Here is an 18,482-nt window from a genome sequence, read left to right on the forward strand (position 1 = left end):
AAAGTTCAAAGAGCCCGTGGCAAAGCCATCGAGTTTTTTCAGAAGTTTGAAAAGCAATCATAAAAATGACCGTATGACATATTTAAAATACTGTAAATTTTCACATGACATGTTTGGAGACAGTCGATGCACCTTTTAAGACTCGATGGCTTGCATGGGCTTGTAAGATCTTTGAGCCATGATATTTACAATGAACCAATTACATGTTTTAAATTGGCATAACGACATTTTTAAAACCTCCGGATTTCTAGATTTTCTTCTTATTATAGATCACAATTTTTTAAGAAATCTAAGTGAGAGTGTTTAATTTTTTTTATAGCGAAAATAGATTCAATATTAGGGCTCATCCAAAATCCTTATCTTTAATTTGAGAGCTATAAATTTGATTTTCAAAAAAATTCCCTCACATGTTTTCAAAATAATACTGGAATTTCTATGGTTTTCAAAATAAAAAAATAGCATAATTATACCACCTGCATTGTGTTATGTTTCAGGGCCCATCTTAAAGAAGAGGCCGATGAACCCATCATGCCTCTGAGAAAAAATCAAATGAACTCATCATGCCTCTAAGAACAAATCAATTCAATGAGCCTTACCATCCTTTGTGACCCTGTGTTTATCTCTTTAAAATTAATTGAGTTTAAATTTTTTGCTCATTTTCTGGCAAGTTGACATGTTGCTTTTCGTTGATTGCCACCCTTAATTAGATTGTATATTTCAAATATTAGATAGATATAACTAAAATTAACTATTTGATTCCGATATTCCAAATATTCCAAACTATGCAATCAACTTAAGTTCAGATTTTGTCACCGAGATGAATTTTGAGGTTGCGGTGGCCAAGTTTGCCAAGGTAAGGTTGTGTTCTAGCTATTCTGAGGTTGTGCATAAGATTGAAATTGTGCATTCGGATCTTGTACCATACTTGGTTGATGAGGTTGCCAAGGCCTTCTAAGGGCAACATAACAAAGTTGTTCTTATGCTTGAATTTCTCTAGTTTCTTCTTCATAAATAGGATTTAATATTGATATTCAAGGATAATCCTGTGTAGCATGAGTCCCTGTAAAAATAACACGAATTTCAATATTGTCAAGAGGGAATTCTTATCATGCATGTTTCTCTTTACATCTAGGACAAAATATAAACAAAGCAACATTTTCAACTTTTTGCTTTTTTTTTTTTTTTCCATTCACAACATATCAATTTGTTCACAAAGATTACAAAAAATATCAGTTTTAAAGTTATCAAGCAAATTATTGAGTTCTGCTCAACTTACGATTCCCGATGTGCATTCACTTACTCTTGTTATAACTAGATATCTAGTATTCCTTCCATATTTTATCTTCCCTCTTGACATATGTTTGAACAATTCAAAAATCTCTTTAAATGATAGTTGAGACACATCTCCTTTACCCATAAGGTTAATAATATCAATCCATTCATCCCTTATAGCTCTAAGTAAGAGAGTTTTTAATGTATCAAGTCCTAAATTATGCAATTTGGCTCTTTTAACATTATATGAAAATCTCTATACTAAATTTTCAAGGCTCTCATCTTCTTTTTGAGCCATTTTAAAAACTTCTTCTCTAAGGTCATGATGTATACAATAATCCTTATATTTTTCTAAGAATAATATTTTCATGTCATCCCATGTCCTTAGAGAATAAGTTCCTAAACATATAAACCATTTGACAGCCCCATCTATTAATGTGGCTAGAAACAATTTCAACTTTTGAGCATCAAACAAACAACCTTAAGATATACATAATACTTAAAATTTTAAGAGAAATGTTCCGAGATCCTCTATCCTTAGACCATGGAAGTTAGGAAGAATGGATGGAGATATATTGTTCATAGTAACATTAGTGTCAATATCTTGAATAAGAATCGAAAGGAAACTTCTTCTTCGTTGTTATTTCCATCATTTCCTCTTCCACCTCTACCACCTCCAGTTGGAGACCTTCTTCCTTCTCTGGCACAACTGTGGTGGTCTTTCTTCCTCCTATCAATGTGTGCCCATCATGTATCTCTCCTTCTCCTTCTGCCATTGCTAAATCTTCAAATTTTATGTAAGTCTCCTCAACTGGATTGTCTTCCTCTAGCTCCTCTACAAGTGGTTCTTTAGGAGAAGTTTCTTCTTCTTCCTCTTCTTCTCCTTCTTCACTAGGTATTTCTAATTCTTGTCCAATATCTTGTCCACCTGTTGTAGAAAGAAAGATGACTCCCTCGACTGAAGATGCAAGTTCTTCTACCACTGCCTCTATAGATGAAGTTGGTTCTTCTTTAGATAAAATATGTGATCTTTGTACCTTAGGAAGTCTTATTCTACATGCAAAAGATGGACTTTGTTATATGGATGGTGATGTAGCTCTTACTGCACCAAGTGTTCCAGTGGGGGTGGTTGGTGAGAGTGGAATTAAAGTACATCCTCTAAGAAATCTACCCCTAAAGTATTTTTCCCTATAAATTCATCTAAAAATGAATGAAACTAAAATGAGATGCAATTACAACAACTCTCGTTTGGAAGAAACCCACAATCATGATGTGCATGTTCTTACCTCTCGTCTTACCACTCCTCCTAGTCAGAGTGGTGTGAAATAAAAAAAGCATTCTAAATTGAAAGTTTTAATGTCTATGTATACTTCGTCAACAAGGATGCCAAAAATACTCGGTAATTTTATTGTGTGTTAAATTACTTAGCATTAAATTATCAATCCAGGTTCGAACATTTGTGAGCACATTTGCACAATATATGCTAGGAAATTAACTTTTAAATTTAAGATGAAATCTAATATATTGAAAGAAATTGAAAGACTAAAATTTAAAATAAAATCCTACTCATTAAATGATATCCAAAATGAGCACACACTTTCTTATGAAAATCATAAATTCTATGAAAGAAAAACACAAATTATTCTAGAAATGTAATAAAATTCAATTTAAAGAAAGCAATATATTCTAAACAAGAAAGCAATGAAATTTTGGTCTCTGTGAAATGAAAGTGCAATTCTTATCTATGAGGAAAAAATGCAATTGTATTTTATGAAACCAACTCTCTGCTATAAAAGACAACTACATTCTTATGTTATAAAAGCAATCAAACTTCTACTTTATGAAAGCATTTAAATTCCCTATTCGAAGCCTATTTTATGAAAGTGTTTAAAAGCTATTATTAAGTCTATTTTATGAAATATTTTGGATTTTGTTCTAATTCATTTAAAGACAAATTTATTTTATGAAAGCAAGCTGAATCTATTTTATAATAACTTAATTGAAAAATATATTCTAGGAAATCATTTAAACTTTGCTTCTAAGGAAGCAAATGGACTCCATTGTAAGGAAAATAAAGACAAATTATCTTGTTAATATGAGCAGATGTTATTCTAAAAGATCAAATTAAAATAACATTTATCTATGAGATCAAAGTAAACATAAATTGATTAGTGTGCATGTGCAAAATTCAGAATTCATTCGTCTTTGCACAATATCTATAAATCTAAAACTAAAATAAATGCAGAGATAAAATACTAATAGAAAAACATGATGGACACATGTTTTTGTTGTTTTTCAATGGTTTATTCAAGTGCTTATATTTGTAGAAGAACGAGAATTAAATGAGTAAAAAAACAAAGTGTAAATGAATAAATCAAAACAGAGCATTAAACGAAATATTGCAAAAAAATAAACATAAGGAAGAATACTCTACACTCATACTCAATAGGGGGTCGTCCTTAGGTGCATCAGAGATGGAAAAATCAGAGAATTTATTGATCAAACACCAATTCTTTTCATGAGGGCACTCCCATAAGAGAGATTTTTATTAACTGAGTAGTGCATGTACAATCAAAAGAACTTTACTTGCATTCAAAAATAATAACAACATGTAAGCATACTACATGCATATTGAACACATGGTTCTCTTCTCAATGAAGCATTTTATAGTGTTTTAAAATAAGTATCCTCAGAAGCTAATTGCTAAAAACTAGATCTATGAATCGACATCTCAAACTTTGATTTCTATGAGAACTCTAATTCACATGATTCGCTATCAAAGAGGAAAATCAAGTGAAAAATAACATCACCATCTTTCAAATCCTTCATTCCTTCAAGATCTCACCCCTTTGATATGAAATCAGGCTCGGTTTGATACTCTATTCTGATTCCAAGCATATTTCAAATGTGCCATGTGACAGTTTGACTAAAGGTTTAACTTTGATGTTGTGGTCAACAAGGATTCTTTTTCTTGTGCCAAATAGGTAGAAATCCATGTAGGAACCATTTAGTATCTTCCCATGTGCTTTGACTTGGTTGATCTGTCTTCCATGAGATCTATTCAAACATTGGATTCAATTGCAAAATATTAGTGAGGTTGCCGAATGTGTCAAATTCTGTAACTCATGCAAATTAAATCAAATTTATAAAGAAAAACATATAAAATTGAGAGAATATTGAACCTTTACATTTTTTCTTATTTATGTAGCTTTGATGGATTTTTGTTTCAAAATAGTAGTGTAATGGTGTGAGGATAAGTAACAAATAAGTGAAAGAGTAGGGTAACAAACTGTCAAAAGGATACAATTATTGTGGCCCAATAGAGCTTATGTTTAAATTCATTGAGCTTGTGTTGATGCTTCAACAATCTCCAAGTCAACCAACTTGGGGATCTCTGTTTAAAATTTTAATGAGCCTTGCGAAAATAGATTAATATTATGGCTCATCCAAAATCCTTAAATTTGACAGTTATAATTTTGATTTTCAAAAAAATTCCCGCACATATTTTCAAAATAATACTGGAATTTCTATTGTTTTCAAAACAAAAAATAACATATTTATACCACCCGCGTTGCGTTATGTTTCAGGGCCCATCTTAGAGAGGCCGATGAACCCGTCATGCCTCTGAGAAAAAATCAGATGAACTCATCATGTCTCTGAGAACAAATCAATTCAATGAGCTTACCATCCTTTGTGATCCTGTGTTTCATCTCTTTAAAATTAATTGAGTTTAAATTTCTTGCTCGTTTTCTGGCAACTTGACATGTTGCTTTTCGCTGATTTCCACCCTTAATTAGATTGTATATTTCAAATATCAGATAGATATAAGTAAAATTAACTATTTCATTCCGATATTCCAAATATTCCAAACTATGCAATCAACTTAAGTTCAGATTTTGTCAATAACATAGCCTTTTGTTTTGATTGAAGTAAACGCATAGAAAACTGCCATGGTGGAATTTCTGGAGATGTGAAGTGATATGTATGTTTACAGGGCATAACTCTACCAATGATCTTCACAACTTTCTTTGAGAAGCTTTTATGAACTTCAGTCTATACAGAATTATGGGATCTTACAAAACAATCTGGGAATCAGGGTAATGTTAAAAATATGAAATCATCCCATTCATATTTACCCCTATATCACATAGCTTATCAATGAATTTCATGAAACTTACAGTGCAAATTCTCCTCGCAATCTTTTAATTTACATTTTGGAAATTACTACAACTTTATTTAAACTTATTTTGGAAATTATTACAACTTTATTTAAACTTGGATAATTGGTGCTGGCTTTGGATTTGGTATATCCTCAAAGAACAATAATTAGTGAACCAAAGTCTCAAACTAAAAAGCATGCAAGAGAAACTCATAAATACTTAAAAAGCAGGAGGGTGGTGGAGCACAGGTGAAAGAAAGAAAAATCCATACATGATGATGAAAAGAAGTGGTGGAGCACAGGTGAAAGAAAGAAAAATTCACATAATGATGAAAAGAAGATTACGTCCTGATATGGGTGAAGTTTTCAAGAGGAATAATCTTTATGGTAACGGGATGATGAAAGTGAAACGCTGGATGTTGGAGCTTTACCTGCTTTACCAGAAAATTGTTCTGTGGTGTTGATCTCAAAGGCATCAATCACACTGCTAGAGCTAAAATATTTAGCAAGTCATTCTATGAAAGGTGAACTCAATGGGACAGAAGACGAGGTAGAGTACAGTGGGCCTCCTTGGATGACTGCAAGTATGGGGTTATATATCTTTCAGGTGGATGTCTTGTAGACAAATTTGCCTCCTATGTTTCAGTTGCCATTCTCATATTTGAAACCATGGTTATAGAGTTTTCTCTTATCTGTTTTCCCCAATTCGATCTTTGAGTAAAAATGAATCTTGGTCACCTTTTAGATATCATCCTTGGTAACAATGATAGTGCTTCTTTGCCTAAAAATCCACAATTAATTTCAAGCCTTGTAAAAATCATAATCTGGAAGTGTTTTGTTCGACTGAATCCTATAATTATTACAATGGAGAAACTTAAACTTTCGGAGATCTAGTGTGATGACTTTCGGTGTTATCTTGGGATGTGCCTCAAAATGGAGGCTTCAATGTTAATCTGTAAACACACTGCAAGGTTATAAGATGGCGAGTACATTTTGAAATTTCCGATGAGGCTTTTGTGGAATATATTCATTCATTAGCGTTGCCTCTATCAAAAGAACATGGGGCCAACAAATTTTTTTCAATAAACGTACGCAGCAGGATGCCCGATAGAAAGGGTTTTGTGCTCTGTTACTTGTTCTCAATGGCCCAAAGGCCCCTTTCTTGGCTTGATGGCTCTTGGTGGAGCAATCACATTTAACCAAAGAACAAAGTATGGCTTGTCCACATGCTTGTGACTTAATTCCCTCTTTCACTTACTCTAGCTCTTGATTATTTTTCTGTACTAGTTCGGTGTAATTACGCTTATACATAAGCATATGGAACTTCTTGCACACCTTTGCTCAATGGTGGGGCTCGATTTCCTACACTCATCCCAACATGAACTTTCCACACATTTGATCTATTGTTCGATAAACCTTAACATCTTCAGTCTAACAAATATTATGTAGACATAATAGGCATAGGGGTTAGCACACACATACACATATATTTCTAGTATACCACACTCGTGAATAGCATACCACAAGTTTAACATTAACACATTCGTTTAATTGCACAACAGTCGCTTCTCGTCCTCTCCGACCTCTCTCATCCTTAGTTTCTCTTAGTTGTTCCTGGTGGTTTTTCATGTCCTCTTCCCTACTCTATTCTCCATCTTCAACCTACAACTTAACAAATCAAAATATCTTTACATTATGGGGTTGCTCTATAACAGTTCCTCTTCACGAAACATTTCATTGCAATTGATTGGTTCTTTTACAATGTGCCACATGGCTAAAAATGGAAACTCACCAAAACTCTCCAACAACCCAAATTTCTTCTAGAACTAGGACACTTCCCTTTACATGAGAAATTCCTAGTTTATACAACATTATGACTAAGGGACATCACTTCATTTTTGGAAATTTCATGATCCCTTAGTTATGGACAAAATGAATGACTTGGAGTTTTGTGCTTCTACATTAGAATCCTCAAGTTGAAAATTTTCATGACCTCCTAGTCATGTGCCTCAGTTGATTGAATCCTCCAGGATCCCAAACTTGGTTTTTTCGTTGTCCACTTACATGGACACTTTGTAGTCCTATCATTGCTTGCAACCACCTTCCAAGATCCCAAATTTTGGTTTGCTGTTTTCCACATGCATTAGTGTGGACATCTTCATCCAACATAGTTCCAAGGCTAAACTTCTCCCTTGACTTCGTCTCTTCCATATATTGTAGCTATGATTTTTTGTTGTTGTCTTCGATCGGCTCAACTTCCATACTTTGTTGTGCAACATTTCACATTCTTTGTTGATGTAAACTCATACAATCAACTATCTTTTGTTTCTATCCATCATCATCATATGAGCATGCCTCTCTCCGAGCATTCTCTTCATCATCATGCATATCTCCCCAATTTCAATATGCAAAGTGCTCTTTCGCTAACTCTTGTTGTTGTCACTACCCCATTCCAGCTCAGCTTCAAAGTTTAAAAATTGTATGGCCATTATCGTCATTTCACTTAGTATTTCATTAATGATGCTTAAGGAATTTTGTTGCCTATGCATAACTACTCCAAGAAGGATTTCTTTTCATCTTCCAAACTTGCATTTCAGCATGAAACAAATATACTATAGCAATTATTAATTTCCAGTAATGTATTACTGATCATAAGGATGAATGATTTATCCACTTCATGATTGTCTATAAGAATGTAGGTTGTTGTCCCTTCATGTGTGTTAATCTATCGTTCATCCTTCACTTTATCTTTCACATCATGCTAGTGGCATTTCTGGTTCCCTTCCTTTTCATTCATGCCACTGTTGTTTAGCACTCTGATCTATTCATGAAGTTTGATCAACAATGTATTTAAATGTTACCCTTCCTCTCCTTTGTTCTTTTCCTCCACTTTCCTTCAAAATATTAATAAATACTTGGAAGTTACTGAGAGGGGGAATGAATAAGTAATTGTGTCTTTTCAATTATTTAGCTCAACTTAATTCCCTTTTTAAAAACTCTTCTCTTGCAACTAATGGTTTATGTATATGTTCAGTTATTAATTGTTTCTTTTGTAGTTACCAGAGAGAGACATTTGAATATATAAATATTCAAAGTTCAAAAGAATTCACACAAGTGAAACATTCAACGACCAACACATGAGGACATCAAATATAAGTGGAAACCCATAAAGGGAGTAAACCATGAATTTTTCATTGAAAGAGAAGTGAATACAAGCTCCTACTCCCCTGTTACATCAAATTTTTGTATTCTCTAACCTACAAGACATTGCTACCTCAATTCTTCTACGAGTTCCAACTTGCAAGGAAACTCCAACTCCCACAAATTTTCTGCACGCTACAACCCACAAGAGGCTTCTACCTCAACAGACTACACTCTTTTCTTTATCAAACTACAACTTGAAAGGAGACTATAATCCCCCAATTAGATTACACATTAGATTTGTTTGTTAAGTGGTCTTTGTCTATATTCTGAAACTAATTTATGTCCTCTTTTATGTTGCTTATCTTCTTTGCTTCACTTCTTCAAGTTTGCTCTGATTCTGCTACTCTTTCTCTTCCTCTTTTCTCCTTGTCAGACTTGTTTAAGAGTTATCTAATGCAAATGCTCAATTCACAAAAACTTATTTTTCATTCAACATGACATCTTTTATATACAAAGAGTTGTTGATTGTTTTTATTCCATGCAGGAATTTGAATTGAAGAGGTATCACATGGTCTTCTAGAGTTGTTCGCAATATTCCTCTTCATTTCCAAATATGAAATTCAATTCAAAAATTTTGTAAGATAATATAAACCAACAACAATGATTGTACTATATGGGTTTGAAATGTAAATTTAACATATATTATTTAATATAAGTATCAAATCCTCTGAACATTGTCCTTTAACTCTCATGTGTCATGTGTTTAATTTGTTTATAAGATATGTATTATAACAATAGATCATCCTTCATTTTATCAGCCTCACACACCATTGTATCAGCCTTACATAAATCTACTTTTGCAACAATAATCAACCTTTCCACATCACATCATTTAATCAACCTTTACACATCATTGTACTTTAATAATCCTTTAACAAATAGAAATCAACAATAACTTCAAGCAACCCTTTGCACATCAACATAACACTTGGCATCAATCAATATAACTCATAACTATTTGACATTAATGCCAACATTGCCAACATTCTCCCCATTTGGCATTGATGACAACAGAGTGTTCCTCCTCTTTTTTGTCCAAAAAAAAAAAAAAAATTATCCTCCATACTTTTTCTTACCTCCCACTTTTACATCAATGCAAATGAGTTTTGAAACTTAATAAAATTCTTTCACTCTGTAAAAGATTCTAACTATATAAAAAATCCCTATGTAAATAATTCATACAGAATTGAAACTTGAAATATATCTGTATACACAAATAATTTCTAAATTTTAGAAATATTGCTATATGACCATCATAAGAACATATCCTTTTGAAATATACCATAGAAAATAAAAATAAAAACTCAAAATAGGCTCCTTGTATAATATGGACAACCATCCTCCATACTTCTTGCTAAGATTGACAAATCAAACCAAAATTTTAGAAACAATACATGGTTAAATAAAAACCATACATATCAACGATTCCACCCCTTACAAAACCGTGGCATCAAAATTCTCCATCATCGTTTATCTTCAAAACAAACCACAATTTATAAAAACCTTGGGCAATATGTGAACAATTTCACCACTACAAAACAATATACAACTAAAACTCTGTGATGGTTAAACATCTATTATCATATGCTTTTGCAACTCTAGCGCAACCAAATTACTAACGTGGGAAACCAAAGCAATAAAAATCATTCAAAAGCCGGGGTTACTTCTTTTGACCATATGCCAATTCACCAATAGCGTGACCACTCCGTCCACATATCGTTTCAACCAAATGCGCTTCAATTCCACAATCTCTGATATGACTATGTATGATATAAAGACGAATACCATGAATAAAGCAATAAAACCATGAAAGTACTTAATCTCAACTCAATTACTTAATGAAAAGAGTCGTAAAGAGAGGAAAGAAAAATGTTACGAGGTTGCAAATAACATTATCTCAAATTGATAACTTTGAACTACTATTACGTCAAAATGAGAACTTTGAGCTAAATTATGAATGTTATCATTGTAGATGATATAATCCAAGTATTTATCATGGTAATTCCGTCATCATGAATTCAAGCCATGCTTCAAAGCATTTTCGAAAAATACTCATTAGATTCCCACCCATATTGCGCAAGGATGTCTGCCACCTCGAAAGCCTTTGTTGTCACATTACCAAAAAAATGAGATTGAAATTAAAATTGCGCCTAAGAGTACATGGTTTACTCAAATTACGCTGACGCAATGGAGTTCTTTGCTTTGCATCTGATCCTCAACAACTCGAACAACTCAAACATGCCCGATAGGACTTGAACAACTTCATTACAACCCATGATAATCTGCGCACATGATAATTTGCAGCACACATCGGGTCTATTTTCATAGGTGAAATTAGGGCACAAAAGCCTAATTCATCAACGATATTCAACCACTCAATGCGATTAACACACCATATAATCCATTCAATTTAATTCACGTACAATCCAACAATATATACATGGCATATAATGCACAAAAACACACCACAAAACGATACCTCCCACCGAGAATACCCCAACGCATCTCTGCTATCGCACAACCAGATTCATTGATGAAGGAGAATCATCATATAACGATATAGCATACGACCACAATATAACATAATACTTGGCAATTAATATATAACAAACGTTCAATAATGTGTCTCCACCTTTTGTACATCTGGTTGCAATGAACATTATTTTATGGCATCTATTGCATTACCTTTTAACCGTACTCTCTCTGTCCTGGCATGATTTGGCTCTGCATCATTATGAGTCCTTTCATGCCCGCTCCATCTACGTAACACTCCATTCTGCCATTCCATCCTATGGCTTCTGCCCGTTCAGCCTTTTTGTCCATTCTCTTTCAAATACCATAATTGTTATGTGTTAACTCATTTGCATTACTAACATTCCCAATCAATTTGACTCATTTCAACATTGTTACAAATACTCACTCTCTTTTTCACTCGAATCTCTTTAGGCAATCGTCTTTGTCTCATTAGTGTTTCATATGTTCGTTTATGGTCCCAATATCTCCACAAATGATATGATATATTTCCTCGTGAAAGATAGTGTCTTTGTTATAAATATTTTAAACTCCGATGTGATTTCTTCTCCACTAAATTTTCTTGTGTGAATGTGTTCTTCTCTGCATATGATATGATGTGCTAAAAATATAAGTTCATATATTTTTTAGACCTTTCAATTCTAGAGTTTTTTTGTTAGTCATTCATCTGCGCACTATGTTCACAGATTGTTTTCCATGTAGAAATTAATGTGTAGATTCTAAACTGCTCATGAAATTTGCTAAATCACAAGACTCAAGCTACTATACTCATCTACTGAAGTTAATTCACCAGGACAAAATCATAGACATGAAAAAGGAAACATCACACATGCACAAATATTTATCTAGGGGAAAGTAACTTCTCAAAGCCCCTTACTATCTATATTGCATTAATAAGATAATAGAGATGAAATGCATATGCTTTATTAAGGTTGAGCACACTCTGCAAGTGTATAGTCTATCTCTTTGCCTCACTAATTGTCTCTGGCCAACACTTTGCCAATTTTCAAGCCCTCCAAACTCCTATTTCCTTGCGTTGTTCCTCTAGGAAATTGGCCCTTATTATTTAGGAATTTCCCACTATTGAATTGCGCAATTCCCTTAGGTCCTTCTTCTGACTTCATGCACCACCTTTACACATTGGAATAAGCTACCACTGATAGTACACTTCCTTGAAATCTCTATCTCAACTAGGTAACTTGAATTCTATGCATGCAACAATCATTTTGGGTTGATTGATCATTTAATTGGTTGATCACTGAGTGTGGTTGAAGTTCCACTTCCATAACTTGACCTCCACTAGTTCTTATGACAGTTATAACTAGCTTAACTAAAAATAACTCAAATTAACTTAAATATATTGCTACAAATTAGCAATCAAAAATACTGAACTGAACTCAAGCTTCCCCAACTCGAATTTACTTAGTTAATTGAGTGATAAGTGTTGTGTCACTTGAGTTAACTACCTCCAAGATTTCTATTGAAATAGAAATTCAAATTTTCTCTAGTTTGACCAAAGAAAAGTCAAACTGAGATTTTCTTGTTGCATTTTCAACACTCTCTCTCAGCAAGAAAAGGATTATCAACCACCCCTATCTTGCACGCATGGAACTCAAACTTCCCTCTTGACAAGGTCTTTTTCAAATATCAATATCTTGTTCCTAAATTGGAATTTGCTGCAACAACATAATCTTCCTCTACACATGATCCCATAGATGGTGATACTGAATATCAATATGCTTAGATCGATTGTGAAAAATAGGATTTTCATAGAGTTCGATGCAACTCGGATTATCGTAGAAAATCACAATTGGATCCATCATTTGACCAAACAAGCCAACAAGTATCTTTCTCATCCAAATCACCTCACATGTTGCTTGACTTGCAGCCATGTATTCTTCTTCTGCCAAGTTAAGTGCCACAAATCTTTGCTTCTTGCTGTAATAAGAAACCCATGTAGACCCAACACTAAAAATTCCACCTGATGTACTTTGTGAAGCCATACAACTTCACTCCCTCTATTTGTTTGTACCAAAGTGCAAACTGGGTAGTGCCTCTAAGGTACCATAAAACATGCTTGGCTTCCCTCCAAAATAGTTTGGTTTACCTAACCATAGCTTAGCCCAGTTGGTTGACTACAAAGCACATGTATGGTCGTGTGTTCACAAGATACATGAGAGAAACCACCAACTGTCGATAAAAAATCGCATCCACTTCCTCACCTGGAGTGACATCCTCCTTCATATAGTTGGTCGCTAGAGGAATCTCCATGGATTTGCACCTGTCCATGCAGAACTTTTTAAGTATCTCATTGGTATGCTTTCCCTGAGAGACAAAAAATTCCTCGTCGCCTAGCTATATTTCCAATCCGAGGAAGTAGTGCTTGAAACCCATGTCCTTAATCTCAATCTCTCTTGCAATGTCCTCATTGCAAGATCTAATCAACTGCTCATCGCCAGTCAAAATCAAGTCATCAACATAAAAAACAATAATACAAAATTTACCTTCTACCAAAATATTATAAAGGTTTGTATCCACTTTACTTTTGGTGAAGCCCAAACCAATGTGATAACTATCGATCCTCGTGTACCATGCATGGGGTGCTTTCTTGAGACCATACAATGCTCGCTTGACTCTACACACAGGAGACTCTCAATCAAAAGTATTGAATCCTTCTGGTTGCTCGATATACACCTCCTCATCAATAACTCCATTGAGTAATGGTTTTTTCACATCCATTTGGTGGATCTTCCACCCGATGTGTGTGACCAGAGTAAGGATTGATTTGATGGATGAGTACCTTGCCACAAGAGCAAAGGTATCCTCATATTCAATCCCCTCAACCTGAGAGTACCCTTTGGACACAAATTTGGCCTTGTATTTTTCTATGCTTTTGCCTACTTCTTGCTTCACCTTAAAGATCAATCTCGAACCCACAACTAATTTTTTTACAAGTCTTAGGACCACTTCCAAAACATCGTTCTTTAAAATGCATTCGTACTCCTCCACCATTGCATCAACCCATATTGGTTTCTCTACTAATCCCTTGAAAGAAGATGGTTCAATCTCTACTAGCTCAGTCATTGGAGCCATGTAGGCAGTGTACTGATCTAGTGACCTTCTTTTCCTGTGTTGATTTGAAGGAGCACCCACATTCTCCCTCACATCTTTCACAAGTTTCTCAACTTTTGTGGTCCATTTCTTACATTCTTTGGATGGTTATGCTTGAGTGGCTCTCTCCACTATTTGCTCCTCAACTTGTGGCTACTCCACAACATCTTGAGGCTCCTCCTTTGGAGTTAAAATCTCCTCCTTTGGTGGGATATGAAGCTCTCTATCAAGAGAGCACCACATGGCTTTGTCTTCAACAAATTTTACATCCCTTTGCACAACTATCATTATGAGGGATGGCAAGTACACATGGTAGTTTTGGGGAGTTTCTGTCTAACCCAAAAATACCCGCAATTCTACTATTGACTCTAGCTTCTTTCTTGATGCTTTGGAGACATGGAAGTAAACAAAAGCTCTAAAAATATTTAAGTGCAACACATCTAAATTCCTCCCTAAGAAAACCTCCTCCAGTGTGATGATTCCAAGAATCCAATGAGGAGTCCTGTTATGAAAATAGACCATTGTGTTGCATGCTTTAGCCCACAAGTGCAGAGGTAAGCTTTGGGCATGTGACATCGCCCATGTTGTTCCCAAAATGTTACGGTTCTTCCTCTCATCCACCCCATTATGTTATGGATTGTGGGGTGTTGTCAACTCTCATAAAATTCCTTATTTTTCACATAAATTTTTAAACTCATTCGACATGTACACACCTCCATTATCTCCTAAGAGCCTTCACCTTCTTTCTCATTTCTTTCTCCACTAGTGCCTTGAACTCTAAGAACTTGGAGAAAGTCTAATCCTTCTTCTGCATGAAGAAGATCCATCATTTCTGTGAGAAGTCATCAATAAATATGAAAAATTATTTGTGCTTAGTAGTGGAGGCTATCGAGAAAGGTCCACAGACATCAAAGTGGTCCTTTCAAGGACTGCATGTGCTCTATTGTCCAGATCATGGAAAGTGGCTTTTGTGTACTTCCCCAAGATACACCCTTTGCATCTATCTTGTGTTAGTTCTCCTTTGGGGAGGCTTGTGGTTATCTGATGCATGATATTCAAAGCATCGTGGTGAAAATGACCAGGTCTTCTATGCCAAAGTTCATCGACACCACTACTCTACACCTTCTCTGCATTTGTGCTCAATGCAACATAATCCTCCACATCTAGCTTGTAGAGGTTCTTCACACGAACCCCAATCTTCTTTACCTGTCCCATGGCTATGTGTTTTAGGAATCCCTTTCCTTTGCTAAGATCACATCGTAATCACGGTCTTCCAAAGCTGTAACAAATACAAGATTCTTCTTTAGACCCAGAACAAACATCACATCCTTAAGTCTAATAAGGGAACCGACTCCCTTTGAAAGGTGAATGTACCAATATCGGTCACATTGTACCTTCCATTGTCTCCCATATTGATGTGCATTTGGATATTCTTCTCCTCCAAATCATTGAAACAATATCTGTTCCTCATCATATGGAATGAGGCATCGTTATCCAAGTATCACATGATTCCCATCACTATGTTTGCCATGCATGCAATGAGAGTGAAGTCAAGCTCAAACTGTGAAGCCAAGGCTTCACCTACTTCTCCTCCTAAGGTCTTCTTTCTTTTCTTCTTGTGTAAACATTTCATGGTATAGTGCCTGAATTCATGACAATGAAAGCAATTGATTCTGGACAAGTCTTTCTTCTTGCCCCCTTAACTAGATTCTTCTTTGGATTGGGATTTCTTCCCTCTCTATTTATTTTCCTTTCTAGCCAAGGCACAGTTCTCATCATCCTCACCCTTGGATGAAATCCCATCTTTGGAATTATGCCTTATTTCCTCAAGTACTAGGTCGGACCACAAGCGCTCCCAACTTGATAGTTTCTCCCTACCATTTACCAAACCTTAATAGTTATGCTAACTCTTCGAAAGGCCCAGAAGGGCTAGAGCTACCAAGTATTCTTAAGGGACATTAACACTGACCCTGCCAAGTTCATCGTGAAATTGTGTAAACTTGCTCAGATACTACGAAATTGTGTCATTATTCTACATCTTGATACTTCAAAGTTTTTCCTTGAGTGCTAGCTTCCTATGGTGACTACTATTCTAAAAAAAAATTGTCATTGATTTCCACACCATGAACAAAGTCTCTTTTCCGTGGAGATTCGAGACAATATGATCCCGTACTCCCTCCAATATGATTCTCCTTGCCTTGGACACATATTTCTTCCATTGAGAAAGATTCTAGGCATTATATGCTTTGGATTTTGCAACATTTGTCTTGATGTATTCTAGCAGCCCATTGTCATCCAATACTATCTCCATGTGGTCCTTCCATGCAACAAAGTTTGAGGTGCCTTCTAAGGCATACTCTAGCTTAAGTCCATTGAAAGCCATATTCTCAGTCCTAAAGAAAGCCCACAACACTGATCTTCAAATTTGAACTTCCTGCAATGACAACTTTGAAATCTCTGCTCTACAATGATTCTGGCTCTAATACCATGTAGAAATTAATGTGTAGATTCAAAATTTCTCATGAAATTTACTAAATCACAAGACTCAAAGCTACTTTATTGATCTGTAGAAGCTAATTCACCATCTAGAACACAAATCATAGAAGTGAAAAAGGAAACATCACACAAGCACATATGTTTATCTAGGGGAAAGCAACTGATCAAAACCCCTTACTATCTATATTGCATTAATAAGATAATAGACATGAAATACATGTTTTCTCAAGCTTGACCACATCTTGCAAGTGCATAGTTTATCCCTATGCTTGACTAACTAACTCTGACCAACAGTTAGCCAATTTTTAAGCCCGTCAAGCTCTTGTTTCCTTGCATTGTTCCTTTGGGAAATTTCCCCCTTTATTTAGGATTCCCACTATTGAATTGCATAATTCCCTTAGGTACTTCCTTTGACTGCATGCACAACTTGTACACATTGGAGCATGCTACAACTGATAGTACACTACTTTGGAATCTCCATCTCAACTGGGTAACTCAAATTATCTACATGCAACAATTATTTTGGGTTGACTCATCAGTTAATTGGTTGATCACTGATTGTGCTTGGAGTTCCACTTCTACAACTTGACCTCCACTATTTCTTCTGACAGTTAGAACAAGTTTAACTGACAATAAATCAAATTAATTCAAATATATTTCTACAAATTAGCAATCAAACATACCTAACTGAACTCAAGGTTCCCCAACTTGAATTTACTGAGTTAACTGAGTGACAAGTGCCATGTCACCTCAGTTAACTACCTCCAAGATTTTAGCTAAAACAAAAATTCGAATTTTCTCTAGTTTGACCAAGGAAAATTCAAACTAACATTTTCTTGCTTCATTCTGAACATTCCATTTGTATTTTAGTTAATTTGAATTCCTCTATGCACCATAGTTCATAGAGTTTTTGTCATTTGGTTAATGCATTCATTAATTCATTCATTTATGAATATTTCTCTTGCTATATATAATGTTCTTTCAATGTGATGCAATGGATTATACCAATGCATGGGCATTGCATTCCATACATACAATATGCATATTACTTATTCTGAAGCTCCTCAACTCACTACAACATGATCCTGCTGAGATTCGAATGTCCTGAAGTCACGCAAGACATTAGACTGGCATCATGTCATGTTTGGTTCTCCCGTCAGGTATCAACTTCTCTACTGGACACCTTCCATCTCGTTGCCCCTCTAGGCGATACAATTGGTAACATGAAACTTTTCATCAATTGGCTCTATGAGTCAACGGAATTGCCTGCTACTTGTCGTCACTCCCCAACTTTCCAACACTTTTGATTCGGTGATAGATTAGTGACCAATATGAAACACGAGAAATTATCTATTTGCCGGGCCTATAAGTTAATGGAGTTGCTCACTACTTGCTTGCGGACTCTAGCCTTCAACATTTTTTCAATACACCTAGATAGTAGGCCACTCAAAAGTAAAGGGTTTTGCACTCTGCTACTTGTTCTCAATGGCCCAAAGTCCCCTTTCTTGTCCTAATGGCTCTTGGTGGAGCAATCACATTTTACCAAAGGCCAAAATATGGCTTCGGATGTCCTGAACTCTCACAATACGTTAGATTGAAATTCCTCTACACACCATGTTTAGGCATTGCCTTCCATTTGTATTTTAATTGATTTTCATTCCTCTACACACCGTAGTTCATAGTGTTTTTCTCATATGGTTAATGCATG

Source organism: Pinus tabuliformis, chromosome 6 (genome assembly GCF_031772625.1).
Source record: "Pinus tabuliformis cultivar Carrire ecotype Pingquan chromosome 6, CPIR1, whole genome shotgun sequence".
Lineage (NCBI taxonomy): Eukaryota > Viridiplantae > Streptophyta > Pinopsida > Pinales > Pinaceae > Pinus > Pinus tabuliformis.